The sequence below is a fragment of the Podarcis vaucheri genome, assembly GCF_965113315.1.
Source record: "Podarcis vaucheri genome assembly, chromosome: 3".
Taxonomy (NCBI): domain Eukaryota; kingdom Metazoa; phylum Chordata; class Lepidosauria; order Squamata; family Lacertidae; genus Podarcis; species Podarcis vaucheri.
Genome location: NC_138761.1, coordinates 21,898,443 through 21,918,138, shown reverse-complemented (window position 1 = coordinate 21,918,138; position 19,696 = coordinate 21,898,443). Strand labels below are relative to the sequence as shown.

The following is a 19,696-nucleotide window of genomic DNA, read 5'->3' as shown; positions in this document are numbered from 1 at the left end:
TTGAAAAGTGTTGAGGGTGTGTGTCTCCCTTGAAGCAGGTTCTCCACCAGCCAGCCTCCAGTGCCACAACAGTTTCATTACTCAGAAGGTCAGACAGGCCAAGGTTTAGGAGAAAGGGGACTTTAGGCTGAAATTTCAGACTGAAAACCCTATGGAGTCTCTGTAAGCCAGCCCAGCTCTTCAGTTGTGTGCACCTTGTCCCCATGTCTTCTGGTGCATCACCTACTTAAAACTGGTACCTGACTCTGGTTTACTTCTGACATATTTTTTGACCCTCTGGCCCTTCTGATCCTCATCTATCTGACTCCAGAGAGCCTCTGGCCCCGTCTATTGCCTCAGAGCCATTTTGGAACTAAGGCCAAGGTCTGTTTGAGTAGAAAGGGAGGTGGCAACATGCTACAAGAAAATAGATGCCAGCGAGCTTTGGGAAGCTTGGTTCAAGGAACACTTTGCTGAAGAAATTGACCTTGAGGAGGGTCTTAAAGAAGATAATGTACAGGAAGAAGAAAACAGTGCCAGACCCAGGGATCCACAGATATGGATACAGAGTTTGAGGCAAATGAGGCTCAGCAACAGCTGAATTTGTGTGTGAAACAGAGAAGGAGCAGGCAGGCAGGTGTGTGTGTGTGTGTGTGTGTGTGTGTGTGTGTGTTGAGATTTAACGGGTGAGGAGAGAGTAAACCTCAGGACTCATAATTGACTTAAGAACCCAGAACCATGACTGGCTAATCACCATGTCTTCTGGATCCAACAGAACAGAACTCCTATTTGAGGGAAGCAGCCTAAAGATCTGTGGAAGCTGGTCCAACAGGGTAAGGGGAGCAACCAAGCTCAGTTTGGCCTCAACTGGACTCTGCTTGTCCACCTCTTTATTTATGAGTTGGGGGAATGGCACTGGCTGTCAGAGTCCTCCTCTTTAGACTCAGTGCTGCTTCTGCAGAAATCAGCAGGGAAGAAGATGGCATTGGCTCCGGTTTTACCTACTTTTGTTCTCCCTGCCTTCTGCCCTGGGAGTCTAAATGGGCACCAGTCTCCACTGCTAAAGAAAGCATGAGCTAAAAACCATTAATGCCCACAGCTGCAGGCTGAAATACGTGCAGATTGCATGAAGCAAACTCATCACTCACATTCAGAAAATAAACGCAAACATGCCCAATTTCCACCCACCATAAACTGACCGACTGTCAATTAGAAAATACACACACAGAAGCACAAACTTGACTTGCCGGCAGTTATGAAAAGCAAAGTGAAACGCAGCCACCCAAAACCACGGTATAATTATGACCTCAAACAATATGCCATACAATCCTATTAATTTGGAATTCATAAGCTCAGCCACCATATTGCATTAACGCTTAAGACGGTGTAATGTTAAACTCTCTAGGAAAGAAAAGTGCATATTGTATATCAGTACAGTAAAGATAATATTTGTAGAATTCTACCTTTTAAACACGCACAGGGCACTGCTATACGTCAAGTAAAGGGGCTCGGGGTGCTTAAATTTCTGTTTTGTTTACTTTCTCTTACTTCTTTTGAGCAAATAAGGTCATGAATCTGAGATGTTAAAAATATACTTCCATGCATACTTTATTTTGGAGTATGGTAATAGATGCAGAAAAGGAAACTGAGCATTTGGATGGAGTCCCTTCTTTATACGCTTGACTTTCAAATAGCTGGCAGGTCATTAAAGGAGTGATTGGCAAAGATTAGGAGAAAATTATGATATATTACTCACTAGGCTCTCAGTTTTCAACTGGAAATTAAAACCTAATCACTGCTATGATGACTGGCTAAGATGATTCCCCCCCCCTTTTTGGTTAGCACCTCAAAAATAGTGGACTGAAGAAACATACGACAGCAATAGGCTTTTTTATTTTAGATTTTAAGAGTTTTGGTGATGTAGCACATTGTAAAAGTTGAAAAGTGGTTTATATATTGCCGATCCATATATTTCATTGCTCAGGAAAAGCATGGAAGAACTACCTGCTAAGCAAAAGACAAAGAAACAAGAAAACCCCATTAAAATAATTATGCCACAAAAAGTTTTCAGGAAGAATATTCATCGAGTCATGTTCAAAAACACATCAGAAGCACCACTGTTGGAACTGCAGTCATTCTGGGCTCAGCAGCACTATTAAATTCAGATGCAAGGTTCTGTTTAGGTTGGACAGGCCCCAACAGTAGAACAAAGTCAGTCTGTCTTAGTACCATAACCAAATTCTACAAGTTAACAGCTTTTCATGAAAAGCTGCCATTTCAGAATGTCAATCAAGATGGAATATAAGTGGGAACTCCTGCAGAAATAACCAGCTGCAGGTTTGAAAAACATTTTTTGTTCTTTCCCCTTTCTTTTTCTTTTTCCTTTTTTCAGAAAGTGGAAACACAAAAGATATGTGAATGGGATCTCTTTTCAGTCATGTAACTGTAGACAGCCATTTTCACAACATCAAGGACAAAAACACAGGACGATGTTGCAAACGATGTCTTGAAAAAGGACCTTTTGTGGGGTGGTGAATGATTCCAGTTACAAATGAAAGAATTATTAGCAAATGGAAACTCATTAATATGAGAAAGGTTTCTCTTTTATGAGATGGTCATTGGAGGCAGCAATTTTTTATTACACCTGAATTACGATGATGTATTGCGTGGGTTCTGAACTGGCCTTACATCTTTTCTCCTTTCTGTAAATGCAACGTAGTTCATACTTTGATTACCTTACATGGCACATAAATCATACACTTCTGGTATGTTTAATGCCAAGCAACAGTAAACATGCTCAATTACAAAAACAGCAGCATGGCATTCCTTGTAGATTATTATACAGTAAGCCTTCAACTTATGTGGAGGTTTTGTTCCAGAGATCGCACCTCAAACCAAACTCACATATAGTCAAAACCCATTGGGTTCAATGGTGGATGGGATTGCCAATGTCATTCCTCATAATCCTGTCCCTTTTCTTCCATGCCCCTTTTGTTTTTGTTTGCCATGAGCATAAAGCTGTGTGCAAGCTGCGAGCTAACTGTATTATAAAGCCAGAATTTATAAATATCAACTCATTGGGATAGATTCTAAGAACAGCGAGCAGAGCCCTGGTCATGTAATATGAATTTCATGTTTTTCCATTCACAACTGATTCCCCTACAAAGCCAACCCTAAAAGGGAAGGCCTTCAAGCAGAGACAGATGGGGAGAATCCTTGTTGCTGAAATGGGGTGGGGTGGATGCTTTCTGTATCCAAAAGCAGCTTACAATTTTTATAATGAAATATTTTTAGATTGTGTGATTATTTGACTGATTATTTGATTGTTGTTAGCCGCCCTGAGCCCGGCTTTGGCTGGGGAGGGCGGGATATAAATAAAATTTATTATATTATTATTATTATTATTATTATTATTATTATTATTATTATTACAGCTGAATTCAGGTGCCCAGAGCTCTCCCCTCTAACGAGCAGTCATGGTACCAAAGGGATAAAGCTACTAACTTATTTTCCTCAAACCAGTCTTTGCTGACATGGAGCCATCCAGATGTTTTGGGTCACAATTCTCACCACCCTCAAATCAACATGGAAGGCACCAGGTTGGAGGCGGCTTCCTCAGGGCACAGGGTTCAAGATTGTTGTTGTTGTTGTTTAGTTGTTTGGTCGTGTCTGACTGTTTGTGACCCCACGGACCAGAGGACACCAGGCACTCCTGTCTTCCACTGCCTCCCACAGTTTGGTCAAACTCATGTTGGTAGCTTTGAGAACACTGTCCAACCATCTTGTCCTCTGTCGTCCCCTTTTCCTTGGGCCCTCAAATCTTTCCCAGAATCAGGGTCTTTTCCAGGGAGTCTTCTCTTCTCATGAGGTGCCCAAAGTACTGGAGCCTAAGCTTCAGGATCTGTCCTTCCAGTGAGCACTCAGGGCTGATTTCCTTAAAAAGGGATAGGTCTTCTTGCAGTCCATGGGGCTCTCAAGAGTCTCCTCCAGCACCATAATTCAAAAGCATTCATTCATCGGCGATCAGCCTTCTTTATGGTTCAGCTCTCACTTCTATACATCACTAAAGGTAAAGGTAAGGGTACACCTGCACGTTCGGGCCAGTCGTGTCCGACTCTGGGGTTGCGCGCCCATCTCGCTTAAGAGGCCGGGGGCCAGCGCTGTCCGGAGACACCTCCGGGTCACGTGGCCAGCGTGACGAAGCTGCTCTGGCGAGCCTGCACCAGCGCAGCACACGGAAACGCCGTTTACCTTCCTGCTATAAAGCGGTACCTATTTATCTACTTGTACTTAAGGGTGCTTTCGAACTGCTAGGTGGGCAGGAGCTGGGACCGAATGACGGGAGCTCACCTCGCCGCGGGGATTCGAACCGCCGACCATGCGATCGGCAAGTCCTAGGCGCTGAGGTTTTACCCACAGCACCACCCGCGTCCCTTTCTATACATCACTAGCTGACCCCAAATGCACACAACATTATGGTTTGGGGCCTTGGATTGGCTATATCCTAGGCTAGACAAGCAAGACAGAACATGGCTGACGGAACAGCAAAAAAGATGACAGAAGAGACATCCAGATGCCATCTAAAGTACTGGCACTACCGCATCCAGGGGCAGCAGATGAGTGACGGGAAGCTACAGTGTCACCAGGGGGCCCAAGTGGCAGCAGGTGCCAGGGGCCTGGTAGCAGCACTATGCCACAACCCATTCAAGCATGATGATATCCCTGCATAGAAGTTCAAACATCCAAGGCTTTGGGTACATTGTATAAAAAAAACAACCCTGCAATATTTTGCACTGAAGTATACCTTCAAATTTGTAAATGTTGATGATTAGCATTCTGTCAAATTATGTTACTTATTTTGCTAACTTGTTTTGTAATTTGTATTGGATTTCCCATGCCTAAGCCAACACTCTTGGGAGTTGCAGTCTAACAACATATAGAATCCAAAGTTTTCCTACCCCCGATATAAACGGTACCGATAATAATATGCACACAACTACTGGCTTACACACAAAATTTTCTGCAGTTCCTTTTGTAACTATCATCTGTTGTTTTGTTTTGTTTTGTTTTGCTTTGCTTTGCTTTTAAAGGCTACTAATTTGCATATGATGGAAACCAAGCACTTGTCTGTATTGGTAAAATTAGAGTTCAACGTAACTGTGCAAACATGACATAATAAAAAACTGCAGACTGGCAAGCACTTTCTCTATGGAAAGCTGCCTATCTGATTACTATAAATGCATTCTTTTTGGTATACAAATATTTTATTCTATATACTTCTCACAAGAAATAACATTGAAAGGCACTCTTACTCCCCCCCCCTTCCCTTTCTTAAAATGTTGGGAGTTAGCAACCATAAGCCAAGATTACTATTCCATTTACAGGGGTGTTAAGAATGCAAATGGTTAACAGTAGTATAAACTCTCTACTCGGTTTAAGTTTGGATGTCTAAAGCTATTACACACGGCATTCATCTGCATTCCCTGTTTATGGGAATGAAATATGTAGTCATTTGAAGTCCACAATATGTATACTGTGTTTGTAATAACTGCAGATTTTACAAGCACATTATTCTTTCCATTAGGATTAAAACCTCACCGAATAGCAATTTGTGAAAGAATTCTAGCAGAGCCCTGAGCCCAGAACTCTGACCTCTGATGAGATGCTTGGCAGCAAGGAACTCTAAGTCTAGGCTAAACATCTGGTTTCAGTTAGACTTCCTAAAAAAATAGCCCCTGTACTGGGGAAACTGGTATTCACTTAGCTTTGTCTATATACTTTGACTGACTTCAGTGCTGCCGCAGAAAAGGGCGGGGGGGGGGGATACCCAACCAGGATGGCTGTCAATCACCGCAGACTTCTTGGTGGCCCATGCAGAGGCAAACGTTTACATTAATGGACACTGTACGCTATTTGTTCATTTTTCTTCTGAGTTTTCCTTCTATTCCTTCCATTGTTTATTTCAGAAGTGATTGCCAAATCACTGCCTTGCAGTCCAAAATGCATTTTGGTTTGCAAATCTGTGTCGTTCCATAAAAACCCAGATTTTTATCTATTGTAATCCTTCTCTCTCTCTTTTATACTTGTTTGGAATAACCAAATAAATAAATAAATAAAATCCTATTTAAAAATCTGTGGAAGACCTGTGAGTTTGAGTCTACTATTGAAGGTAATAGTTGAAAAGAAAAAAGAAACCCTGTTCGCAAAGAGAGAGACACAGAGCAGTGTTAGAAACTGTGATATGAAGGCTAGGAGCTAAATGACACCTTAACCCTAGGTTATGGGCGCAACAACGGAATGTCCAGGCATGCATTTTTATAACAAGAATACAAAGCTGAAAATGAACGCACTGCAGCTAAAATATTATGTTTATTTTTCACACAGTCTAGTCCTTCACCCCCCTAATATTCCTAAGAAGGTCTCTTCTCCAGTCTTCAGAGAGTAGCTGGAAGTGGAGAAGCAGAAAAAAGGTCCTCCTTTTCTTCCACTCTGCAGTTTTACTCTGGAATCTTAGGCGCAGGACTGCGCTCAGAAACCTCTCGCGCTAATGAAATTCCCCATCGTAAAATGCGCCTAGAACAATGGGAGTTTCAAGCACACAGAGAGATGATGTAAATTAGCAGCTAACGTATGAAGCTGTGACTCAGAACTTTCCTGGTTCAAATCTTGCCTCTGCCATGAATATACTTACCCGGGTGGAAGCCCCATTTAACTTAACCTGGGAGTAAGCCCCATCAATACAGTCACTTCTGCCTAGACATATCAGTCTGGATAGCTCAGCTGGTTGAGCATGGTGCTGATAATGCCAAGTTTGCAAGTTCAGTCCCTGTATGGGAGAGCTGATTATTCCCGCACTGAAGGGGGTTGGACTAGATGATCCTCAGGGTCCCTTCCAACGCTACAATTCTATGATTCGATGTATAGAACTGCAGCCTAAGTGCCCATAGGTCAGTGATGGCCAAACTTGGCCCTCCAGATGTTTTGGGACTACAACTCCCATCATTCCTAGCTAACAGGACCAGTGGTCAGGGATGATGGGAATTGTAATCCCAAAACAGCTGGAGGGCCAAGTCTAGTCTCTCTCTCTCAGACTTGACAGACCCTCCATGACCTGCAAAATGGAGATGAGATATGGACTTTCTTTAAAATATGGGTTATTAGCCTGGGGTCCTCCGATAGGCATTGTTGGACTCCAACCAGCCTCAGTAAGTCTGGCCAATGGTTAGGGATGTTTGGAATTGTAGTCCAGTAACATCTGGAGGGCCAATGGTTAGCCATCTTATGACTCCAAGGATTTCTGTGAGCGTTAAGTACTTTGAACACTTGGAAGTGCTAAATAAATGCCAGACATTATTATTATAATCTATTATTATTATTATTAAGTATTGTTATGAAAATTATTAAGACATTTATGAAAAAAATTAGAAGAGGAACAGGGATATAATCTTAAGGTGCAAGTCACGTTTATTAAATCGAAAAGAATTATACTGTAACAGTGCTGCCAAGGAAACACCAAGAATCAAGTAGCCGCTACCATCTTTAAAACAGGGAGATTTTTAAAAAACACTATTTCCTTCTCTTTTTGGGGTTTACAAAGTCCCAAGTGCAACAGAATCTGTTTCTCCAAGCCAGCCATAGAATCTTTATATTCAGGTTTCTTCAGTGCCTGAGAAACACTTTAGCTAAAAAGAAAACATGGCTGAAATCTTGTATATCACATTGGATTGTCAAAAATAACAAGGTCTGAGGCTTTAAATCAGATGTCCATTGCAACTCAGTGATTCAGAGGGAAGAATTTATACACACACCAGATTCACACATTTTTTCCACAGGTACTGAGGCGTTACTCACAGGAGTGAATATGAAGCTCATAAATTGGTTTCCAGAGGCCTTCCTTAACTTGCTCAAGGACCAACACCTCACCCCCCGAATCCAGCAGTCAGTATTTTGGTCAGCCGTGACTGGAGAAAAAATTGTTCCAGTTCGCTTTTTACTGCACATCCAGCAAATTCACACTTCCTGAACCAATAGGTGAAATCATGTTTCAAGCCTTCTTTGAGTTGTCTGAAATAATTTTTATTCTGCAGAGCCACCTCAAGACATGTTTCTGCCTGTAGATGTCATCTCCCTCCCCAAAAAATCTTAATTCAACCCTAGGACAAGACAGTGCAGTTGAGGGCGCAGACTCAATGACGGGCCACAGAGCAGTCACTGATGCACAGGCAGTTTTGCCCTCCAAAATTTCACTCTTTCCCCTTGCTTCCCAACATCTACTGCCACCACACTCTGCCTACTGATAGGGCCGATTCTGTTCTCCAAACTTCAAACACTAATCAGCCTAGCCTAGATATATTTGCTGTAATGTATACGCTGTATCATCCTCTGTTCTTTCTGCCGTGCTTCTAGACTTCCATATTATCAATGTATTATGCATTACTCTCAAAAGGATTATTCATGGAGCATTTCTATATGCTCAGAACATTATAAAAAGTAGTGCAAGGCCTTTATTTTCACCATTCATGCTAGTTGGTTGCCCGGGACCTCAAGATGCAAGTGAATCAAATTATTTTTCTTTCTTTCTTTTTCTTTGAGTTTGCCAAGAGGTTGTTAGCCTGGAGAAATCTTTTTCAGCTCCATAAAACATATAGTGTTTATTACTTTAGTTTATTTATATTTATTTAAGTCTCCGAGGTGAAACTCCAGTGGCGGCAGTGTTACAGTTCAAACAAGCCAAGGCTTAAGTTATAAATGTGCCTTTGTGAATTGGTGGTTGCATTTTGCATGAATGCAGGGGGTTACTAATCAAGGTCTTGCTATTTATTCATTTGGGGCGGAGAGGGGCGGAGGCAAAAAAAAAAAATCCAATTTCATTCCAGTATAAAATTTTACTGTTAAGGCACAAAATCCTTACACTGGCAATCAAGATTCAATAAACTGAGAGGAGAACTTTAACAAAACAGTAGCATCATAAAGCTTGGCTTTTTCTTTTTAAAAAAAGTATTATGGCCTCAGGGTGTATATTTAATGTAGGTCTTAATATACACCCTCCTAAAAGATATATTTTAATGGACACTAAAGGTCAAAAAGCCTACCACACTTTAAATGTGTATCGTGATATCTAACTCTATTATAGGAGCCTTTTATATTAACCAGGCTTGTAAGTAACCACTTCTTCTGATCACCTGGAATAATTAACTCAGGGGACCTTTAGCAGAAATGTTTCCTTTTATTTCTTGGTTTTCAATTTTTGTTTACAAGTCACTTAAGTTATTTTACAGAGACAGAGACCTCCCACTCCGTTCCAGGATTTGCTATCATCACAGTTTGCCATTACCTCCTAATCAGATTATTGGTTCTAATCTCAGCTCGTTACATACAGTGAAGATACCAGGTAGCCTGACATCTGGCTGGTTGATAGGGGATCAAATACTTATTTCACTCATTATAATGCACATCAATCTCTCTTTCTGGCTTTTCTGTTAAGCCATGAGATGGGAAACTTTTGCTCATGTGATTCACAACATAGAATCTTGGAATTGTTGAGTTGGAAGGGATCCCAAGGGACAGCTAAAGATGATCACATGATGATCACATGATTTTGTGTGTGCGTGCATGCACAGATCTCTAAAATGCAGTATCGTAACAACATTGTTTTGTTAGCCCAAGGACTGTGCATATCCATAACTTCTTCCCGAGTCCTCCAAATCTTTTCTGAGGTCCCCCCCCCTCCAGAGCAGATTTAAGGAGGCTTCAGGGTCACAGGGGAAGACGTGTGAACTTCCACTGCACAAACAGCAATTATTGTGCTAACAAAACTACTTTGTTGTATGCAGCCTGGAATCTCATTGTCAAATGAATGTGATACCAAAGGAAAAAACTGCTAGTTAGAAGAAGGCCTAAGGTCCACCATGTACATTTGTATAGAGATCATGTTAATTCTGTAAGGTAAGTATATGCAAGTTGTTCCCCTTGTGTTCTGAAATAGTTCTTATTGGAGTCACTGACATTCATTGTTGGAATGATTTAAATCAGGCATAGGCAAACTCAGCCCTCCAGATGTTTTGGGACTACAACTCCCATTACCCCCTGACCATTGGTCCTGTTAGCTAGGAATGATGGGAGTTGTAGCCCCAAAACATCTGGAGGGCTGAGTTTGCCTATGCCCGATTTAAATCATTCATTTATTTGAATTTATTTATTTATTCATTTAAAAGGTTCTTTTCCAGAATTACTTGCTCAATTTACTTTTATAACCCACAGTATTAGAATGGCAGCAGGTGGAGAAAACCCCCCAACGAAAAACACAAGGCAATGTGTTATATTCACGGGTTACCTTCTTCCAACAGAAGGCATCTTCTTTCAACACAGGAAGATCTTTCTATGAAAGGAAGGAAACCTTTGGGTCCAACATGTAACATAAAATGGACATACCTCTGCCAGCTTAACACAAATCCCCTCCAAAACAAGCCAAACATTTAAGTTTTTATCACACTTCTCAAAAATCCTGAGGCTGAAGTTTTGGTGAGTTTCCTTGTTTAGTCTTGTAGTGGTCAACCTTGGTTGAACTTAACATTGGAGGAAATGTGAAACAAAACAAAAAGAAGAAATTGGCAAACTGTCCGCAGGCATATGATTTTTGCAAAAGTTTGAATGCAGTTTTAGAATCATCATCTGGATGACAGCAATAAAGACAACATTCATCTTAAATAACCCTGAATGTATGCAGTTGAGTAAATTTGAATTTGTTTTGATTTAAGGTCTTCCAAAGTTGAGGCCAACTTGCTGAAGAAAAACATTAAACTATCTATAATCCTGTGTCAACATATGATGCTACTGGGAATGGTAAGTGAATTAATTTTCCAAGGAAAATTAATTACTTATGACTTACAGTTGTAAAAGCAAACAACGTAACTCTGGATTACGGCACATTTAATTTTTGTTTAGAGTAGCGATTAATTTAATTTCATATAATTCATGGCATGTAATGGAAAGCAGAACAAAGATGAAATTTTAGACAATGACTGACATAGAAAAAAGTGTATATTTTTGTTGGTGATCCAAAAATAAAGGTCAAAGATAATAATCACTGTATAATAAAACAAGATATTAGTTTCTATAACAAGAGTGTTGTTTTGAGGGGGAGAGTCGTTACAAAAAAGTTGTTAGACGGATAAAATCTAGAAAGTATGAAATTGTAAAACACAACCAAAAATGCATGCTTTATATACATATCTGTTATAGAAAACAGAAAAGAGAAGAACACAACCCCTTTTAAAAATATTGACTGTGTGACACTATGTTGCTAAAGTCACAGGATGAAGTAGAATATTGATAAAATTGGGAACAGTAGAGAAACAAAAAGATTAAAGAAGTTTTTAAAATAATCTTGGTAACTTTTTCATGCTAAATTATACAGCTTCGCAAAAGTTTCAAAGATTTTTAGAACGTCAGCCAGCATCAGAATAATTGTTCAGCCAGTTCTAGGAGCCCAATGGGCCTCAGAGTTTATTTTCTGCTTCTGGAATATTTTTTTTTTAAAGAATTGTACAATTGTAGAAAAATAGACACTACAACAAAATTGTTTACAACCAGTTATAAGGAGAGAGAAAAGCAACAGTGTTACACTGTTGAATGAAAGGAAAGAAACAGATTTGGATATGACTTGGGGGTCAGATGTTGAAAAAAAAAAATACAGTAAAAAAAATTTTTTACCAAGCCAAGCACAAGACAAACTCTTTTATATGAGTAGGGAGGGATGCTTGACAAATTCTAACTTTCAAAATTCCTACGTATAATGTAATTCCTGTATGTAATGTTGGACTGATGCATGTATCAGAACTTAACAGTCTACCAGATTTCACACTTATTTGAAGGCTGAAACCAGATTCTCGGCTATTTGAATGCACAGGAACATAAGAGAGTCCTGCTGGACCAGGCCAAAGGCCCATCTAGTTTGTATAGCCCAGCAGTGTATAAGAAGGGAAGAAGCAGATGACTGGAGCAGGGAATTTGGTGCATGGATGCAAGAGATGCTCGCAGCTAAAGTAGCAAATTCTATCTTATGAATATGCAAAGAGCCCTGCTATCCCTCTACTTCAGGGGTAGGCAACCTAAAGCCTGGGGTCTGGATGCGGCCCAATCGCCTTCTTAATCCGGCCCATGGACACTCCAGGAATCAGTGTGTTTTTACATGAGTGGAATGTGTCTTTTTATTTAAAATGCATCTCTGGGTTATTTGTGGGTCGTAGGAATTCATTCATTCCCCCCCCCAAAAAAAAAATATAGTCCGGCCCACCACATGGTCTGAGGGACAGTGGACCAGTCCATGGCTGAAAAAGGTTGCTGATCCCTGCTCTAGTTAAGCATCCTGTTTTCACAGTGACCAGCCTAATGCTTATGGGAAGCCTGCAAACAGGACCTGAACGCAATGGGTTTACTGTTGTTTCCAGCAAGTGGTATTCAGAAGCACACCGCCTCCAATTAGGGAGGCCCAACATGGTTTTTAGCATTACAATCCTAACATGGATAAGAAATATTAAGGTGAAATCCAATGCCTTGCTCTGTGTTCTTCTCTCAGCTTCTGTCCTTAAGAAACCTTTTTTAAAAAAAGCAACAACCTTATGTTTTATTTTCTGTCTCACTAGAAACAATTGGGGTGTAAAGACTTACAGACATGCTCAAAAGTGTGTCTATCCCCCCCCCCCTCATTTAGAGGAATGTCAGGGACAGCTTTGGATCCAACCAGCCATCTGGGATGTCCCCTTTTTAGATAGATAGATAGATAGATAGATAGATAGATAGATAGATTCTTTATTGTCATTACACTAGTGCAACATTGCACAAGTGCAACGAAATTGGATGCCAACCCTTAAAAACAACAAAAGCAAAACAACAGCAACAACCAAACAAACCACCTTCCAACCACACCCACACCCACACCCATCAAACTCCCAGGTCTCACTATCGAGTTACAGCATTCAAAAAGGCCACAGCTCTTGGATAGAAACTGTTTTTCAGTCTATTTGTCCTAGACTTGATGTTTCTATACCTCCTGCCAGAAGGCAGTAGTGCAAACAGACTGTATCCCGGGTGAGATGGATCCCGCAGGATGTTGTTTGCTTTCCTAAGGCAACGGGAACCGTACAGTTCTTCCAGAGGTGGGAGAGGGTGACCAATAATCCTTTGGGCTGTGGTTATGACCTTCTGGAGCACCTTCCTCTCCCTAGCTGTACAACTGGAGAACCAAGCACAAATACAGTATGTAAGTATGCTCTCTATGGAGCCTCGGTAGAAGGACACCAGCAGTCTCTCACTCAGATTGTTCTTTTTTAAAAGTCTGAGGAAATAAATTCTCTGCTGGGCCTTCTTCACCAGAGCAGTGGTATTTGCGCTCCAAGTCATGCCCTGATCCATAGGTAAAGGTAAAGGTACCCCTGCCCGAACGGGCCAGTCTTGACAGACTCTGGGGTTTGTGCGCCCATCTCACATCTATTGGCCGGGGGCCAGCGCTGTCCGGAGACACTTCCGGGTCACGTGGCCAGCGTGACAACGCTGCTCTGGCGAGCCAGAGCCGCACACGGAACGCCGTTTACCTTCCCGCTGGTAAGCGGTACCTATTTATGTACTTGCCCCCGGGGGTGCTTTCGAACTGCTAGGTTGGCAGGCGCTGGGACCGAGCAGCGGGAGCGCACCCCGCCGCGGGGATTCGAACCGCCGACCTTTCGATCCATAGTCACTCCCAAAAACCTGAATTCCGCCACCCTCTCCACCCGTTCCCCGTTGATATACAAGGGCTGAATGTCCGCCTTTTTTTCCCTGTAATCCACCACCAATTCCTTGGTCTTAGCCGTATTGAGAGCCAGATTGTTCTCTCTACACCAAACACAGAGCCGCTCCACCTCGTCCCGATAGGCGGACTCATCCCCTCCCGAAATGAGCCCCACCACCGTAGTGTCATCAGCAAATTTGATGATTTTGTTGCTGGAGTAGATGGCTGTACAGTCATACGTGTAGAGAGCATAGAGCAGGGGACTCAACACGCAACCCTGTGGTGAGCCGGTGTTAAGGCTAAGGGCTGTGGACACATGTGACCCTACTGTAACCCTCTGAGAACGTTCTGACAAAAAATCCAAAACCCAGAGACAGGTGGAGTTGGGGAGTCCAATCGTCTCTAGCTTGGACACCAGTCTATGGGGGAGGATAGTGTTAAAAGCAGAGCTAAAATCCACAAACAGCAGCCTCACATAATTCCCCGGCCACTCCAGATGGGACAGAGCAGCATGGAGAGTGGTGGTGATAGCGTCTTCTGTGGATCTATTTGCCCTGTATGCAAACTGGTAGTTGTCAAAAGTTGATGGAAGACAGGAAATAATATGACGGCGCACCAGTTTCTCAAAACACTTCATGATGATTGGAGTCAGTGCAACTGGTCTGTCTCACTAGAAACAATTGGGGTGTAAAGACTTACAGACATGCTCAAAAGTGTGTCTATCCCCCCCCCCTCATTTAGAGGAATGTCAGGGACAGCTGACATTTTTCGCCCTACCAACATCAGAATGCCAACATTCGCTGGGCCAGGTTGTCAAAGGAACTGTTGCCATCACAAAGAAGAAGAAGAAGAAGAAGAAGAAGAAGAAGAAGAAGAAGAAGAAGAAGAAGAAGAGTAGTAGTAGTAGTAGTAGTAGTAGTAGTAGTAGTTTGGATTTGATATCCCACTTTATATTTACCCCAAGGAGTCTCAAAGCGGCTAACAATCTCCTTTCCCTTTCTCCCCCACAACAAACACTCTGTGAGGTGAGTGGGGCTGAGAGACTTCAGAGAAGTGTGACTAGCCCAAGGTCACCCAGCAGCTGCATGTGGAGGAGCAGGGACGCGAACCCGGTTCACCAGATTACGAGTCTACTGCTCTTAACCACTACACCACCAATGGCTCTCAAGGGCGGTACCCGATGCCCTAATTCTATTATCGCAAGGATTTGAGCTTGCACAATGGAATTCTCCCCCTATCCTCCCCCTGCGGATACCCCCCAAAAAAGTGCTCTGGGTGGTTGGGGAAACCCTAATAAAGGATTTAGGAGACATATGAGAGGAGGAAGGGGATAAGTCCTGTTGCAGCAGGGTAAACCATTGCATAAATGGAACAAGAGGTGCTAATTTGGAGCACTGTCATCTATGGAGAAGGAGGCTCTGACTGATATCAGATCAACCTTTTCAGAATCAGAACTCTGTCTCTTGACACCAGAGGGGTAGTTCTCATCTATTCTATTGCCCCTGGCACATCCTCCCAAAGACCATATCATTGCACCCTAAATCTGTATTCTAAGCAAACTTAAAAACAACAACAACCACCACAACAACAACCTGTGGATTAATGTGGAAACAGAATAGAGTTATAGGTAAATGCAATCAAAAGTGACATAGACCAATTTGCCCATTGTTTTAGTTGAGTCCTACATATTTTTTTAGTATTCACTAGTGATTCCAGTTACAATCTTAAATGTTCTCAAAATGTTCATGTAAGCACATATATTGTATTCAATGCAAGGACAAGCAAACTGATTAAGAAATGACAAAAATACACAAACCTCATATATAACCTTTATCATATATTCACTGAAGTAGTTAAGCCAGGCTTCCTCAGCCTTGGCCCTCCATATGTTTTTGGCCTACAACTCCCATGATCCCTAGCTAGCAGGACAAGTGGTCAGGGATGATGGGAATTGTAGTCTCAAAAACATCTGGAGGGCCAAGGTTGAGGAAGCCTGAGTTAAGCAGTAGCTTGATGGTCATTTCATGAAAGCTGGAGTTGCATTCTGCACTCAGAAAGGTGTTAAGAGTGGGTGACCACCACTAATATTATGATTTGATATAATGCCACTTCGTTAAAAGACAGAAAACCAATTACTTTGGGACAAAGGGGCAAAAATGTAAAATAGCCGTTTCGAAGGGGGGGAACTGCACAGTTTAACGTTGACAGCAAAACCCCACAAATCAGACCACTGAACAATTGTTTCCCTGCAAAATGTGTGGTTTAAGCACATCTAAGCAAATGGCACTCTGCTCTCTGGAAGTTCTGTTCACCTCATAAATTAACCACCTCATTTCCCTCATCACACACACGAAAAGAATACAAAGTCCCTTCATACATATTTGTTTTAATAAAAGTAATAAAGCAAGTCCAGAAGTTATAGTTGTTATGACATAATCACACCTCAGAGGTTTAAAAATCACTCAGCGGCACATCATCCCTCAAAATCACTTTTTGCAAGCAACTGTCTCAAGACACCAGCCTTCTATTGTACCTGAAATACCCTGCAGTCCTATTCATATATACATTTCTAAGCACTAAGTGGAAAAACACATCTATACACATAATTTCTATCAGTTACACACACACAATCCAGGACTACTGAAGTAAACACAGGGAATCTATGTACATCTTTGCCTTCAAGTGTAAAACAGCAGTAAGTTGTAAAGATGAAATACACTGAGTATCTATTATATCTATGGGTTTGTGTATGTGGAGTAAACATACACATCTCCCCTCGATCCTTAAAGCACAAGATTTTTAGTATATGGTTCTTTTAGAGTGAAGCATCTAACCTTGAAAAGCTGCCATATTGTGTGGAAATCTCTAAAGTTGGAAAATTCATAACCTCCTAATAGATTCCTATTCACTGATACTAAAATTTCGACAATGTGATTATTTTGTGTGAAAAGTGTGTTTGTTAAAACTTCCTCAGACGTGGAAAGCTGTACTTTTAGTTTTTGAAAGATCCACATCTTATCTCAGATTTGTACTTATCGAAGTGGAAAACATTTGAAGTGAAGTTCAGTGTAAACCCACTGAAACTGATATCATGTAATAAACATATGTCCGCTCCATAATTAAAAATTATGGTTGTTCAGAAGTTTCCATTTTCTATCAGTGGAAACTCTCCTAGGCAAGGACTTTCAAAGCCAGGTTGCCAACACAGAAAAGGCCGTCTCTTCAGAAACCACCTGTCTCACCCCAAAGGCAGGAGAACTCAAAGCCCACATAATTCAAAAATATAGAAGTGTCTTCTGAGATAGGCTTCTCATTCTGCAGTGCCATAAGTTCCTTACCCCGGTGTGCATTCTTAAGAGGGTCACAACTTGCGTGATAGAACCTTTTTGAACAGCTGCTAAAGTGCAATTGACTTAACCAGGAGTGGCGCTATGCAGTCAGTCCCAGAACATATCACAAGAGGGATCCCGATATTCCCTTTCAACAAAGCCTGACTGCATACACTGATCATTGGGCTTGGCCCAAGCATAAAAACTGCATACCGAGAGCAGATAGAAAAACATCCACTCTCCTTGCCAACAGCGAAGAACTGTTGGCTTCCCAATGGGATCCAACTGAGAAGACCCTGCTACAATTTAATGGGCCTATTCATGGCACTAAATGTCGAAAGAATTAGGTGCAAAAACTTTAAAACCCAGCCTAGATTCATATGACAGCAATACCGACAGGACACTTGAGATTATGAAAGGAAATCTCCCACTGTCAATTAAAGGGGAAGCGACCCTTCGTGAAACAGCGTTCCCTCAACTTCCAATAGGTTATTTTAAGAAAATGGTCTCTAGCCCCCTTCTGTCAATCTTGATTTTTTTTTTTTAAGTTACCAAAAAGCTTGACTGTAAAATATCCAGTTTCATTTTGGAATGGAAAAGGCCCCAGAACAAAATGTTTGGGAAAAGGAAAGGGGGTGGGGGGGGAAACCCGCTACACATTAAACCACCAAGGGAAGAGGAGAAGGCCAGAACGAGGGCAAGAGGAGAAGGCATGGCGTTAGCCGCATTGTATTTAAACTTCACATTAGGTATTCCAATTATACTTTATAAAATCCTTCTTTGATCAGGACCCTGGAGCAATACATGGAAACTAGGGGGAGAAATTAGTTCAACTGTTTTCCCTTAAGGAGTCTACATATAAAAGCATTATTCGCAGATTTTATTTGACACAAAATGCTGCAGTTACATCTGGAACCAAGTATGCTTCCCTTCTGGGGGCTTGAAAAACTATACACATTATCTCTCATATGCTTAAAGGATGTTAATTTCCCAAATGTGTTAAGGAGAGAAGATTTCAGAGTGTAGAACAAGGAGGAATTTATTACTGAAATGATTTTTTTTTCAAGCTGCGTTCGCAAATATGGCTGGTCAATAAAATCTGCAATGTCAAAATGGTGCAGATTTTTTTTACTGTTAAATTTGTGGCAAAGGATCCAGTACAGGGCTAATCTTTTCTGCTCTAAAGAAACTTAAGGGCCTCTGTAACATAAGAAATTCTGAGCTACGTAGGAGAAGACTGCGCTGTGACTCCATCTTACAGAAGTCTCAACCCTCCACTGATCTGGGGTGATGCTGGCACTGTTACCACAGAACAACTATTAGCCGAGTGTATTTACTTTTACCCCTAGGTGGACTTAATCCCAAAGGTCTTCCTCTTCCTCTTCCTCTTCCTCTTCTTCCTTCAGCTGTTCAGCTGAAAACAAACAACTATGTACGCTTAAAGGAAGAAAAGTCACAAAAATTTAATCCGCTCCCCTTAGACTTGTTCTGTTGCCGAAGGATAATAACACTTTTGACACACAAGTTGAACAATTTGTCTCCCTAAGTGGCACTGAATGCTCTAGTGATTCAGAATTCCTTTACATCACTGAGCATGCATCTTATATACCTTCTGGGGTGATATTTTCACTTAAAAACTTCTGACAAGAGGTTTTGTCTACCTAAAGGTATTGTCTACTCTCTGCTGTCACTGGAGGAGCAGGGAGGAACCGGCAAGACACACTTGTCATCTCGCCCACGCCAGAGTATTAATTTCGGTACCTGGTCTCCTCAGCAGGCCTGCATAGCCTTTAAAACACCAGACAGTGCTCTCAAGGGGGCTCATGCCAATGTTTGATCTAGTGGCAGCAACAACAGATCACATATGTGAGGCCCTCCACTCCTTTGATTTATATGCTCTCACTAGGAATGCTGCCAAATTATTTTGATCATGAATTGAGACCAAGATTTAAAAACAACAACAACAAGAACCAAGGCTCCCCTCCAGTGTTTGGTTACTAAACTCACTTATAAAAATGTGCTTGGACCCAATTCCTGTTCGAAATGTTTTAATTTGTGTTCTCTGATACAATAAGCACAAGACGTTTGCTTTTCTTTTAGCTCTGTGGAGAAACGTCAATGATCAGAACATGCATCAATAGAAGCCATGTGGGTTCCAAGCATCTGGTAATTAATAGTATTTTTTTAGTATTTTAACTTTTGTATGCTTTAAAGTATGGTTGTGTTCTCACTTTGATATTGTTTTATCTTTTTGTAAACTGCTTTGAGGGTTTTGTTTTTCTGCTTTTACAATCAAGCGGGTATAGATTTTATGCAACAAAAATCAGTGCACCTGACTCTCAAATATTTAGGAGAAGTTTGACAAACTGCCTCCTTAACAGTGTCAGCTTGGTGAGAAGGATCTAGCAAATATGAGATTCACTTCCTGAAGTCTGGACATTTTGAAGGCCTAGCATAACCTAGCACCCACAAAAAAAATTGATAGAATTTTTGTTGTTTAGTATTGTGGCTAAAAACCACAGCTGCTCTTCTGCTTTTGAAACACCGAAGGTGACCACTAAAGCTACTGTAAAAGAAGTAAATACTATTTCCAGTGTTTCTTCCTGCAACCCCCATGCCA

The 19,696-nt window shown here is 41.4% G+C and overlaps 1 protein-coding gene and 1 long non-coding RNA gene across 3 annotated transcripts in view; one reads left to right on the top strand and one right to left on the bottom strand.

Moving 5' to 3' along the window:
- Nucleotides 1–19,696, bottom strand: part of SRBD1 (S1 RNA binding domain 1) — a 173,749-nt gene that overhangs the window by 52,515 nt on the left and 101,538 nt on the right. The window lies entirely within an intron of this gene.
- LOC309529176 lies at nt 7,912–10,821 on the top strand. Its single transcript, XR_014218111.1, has 3 exons — nt 7,912–8,010; nt 9,813–9,924; nt 10,737–10,821. It is a non-coding gene; the product is annotated as an uncharacterized lncRNA (long non-coding RNA).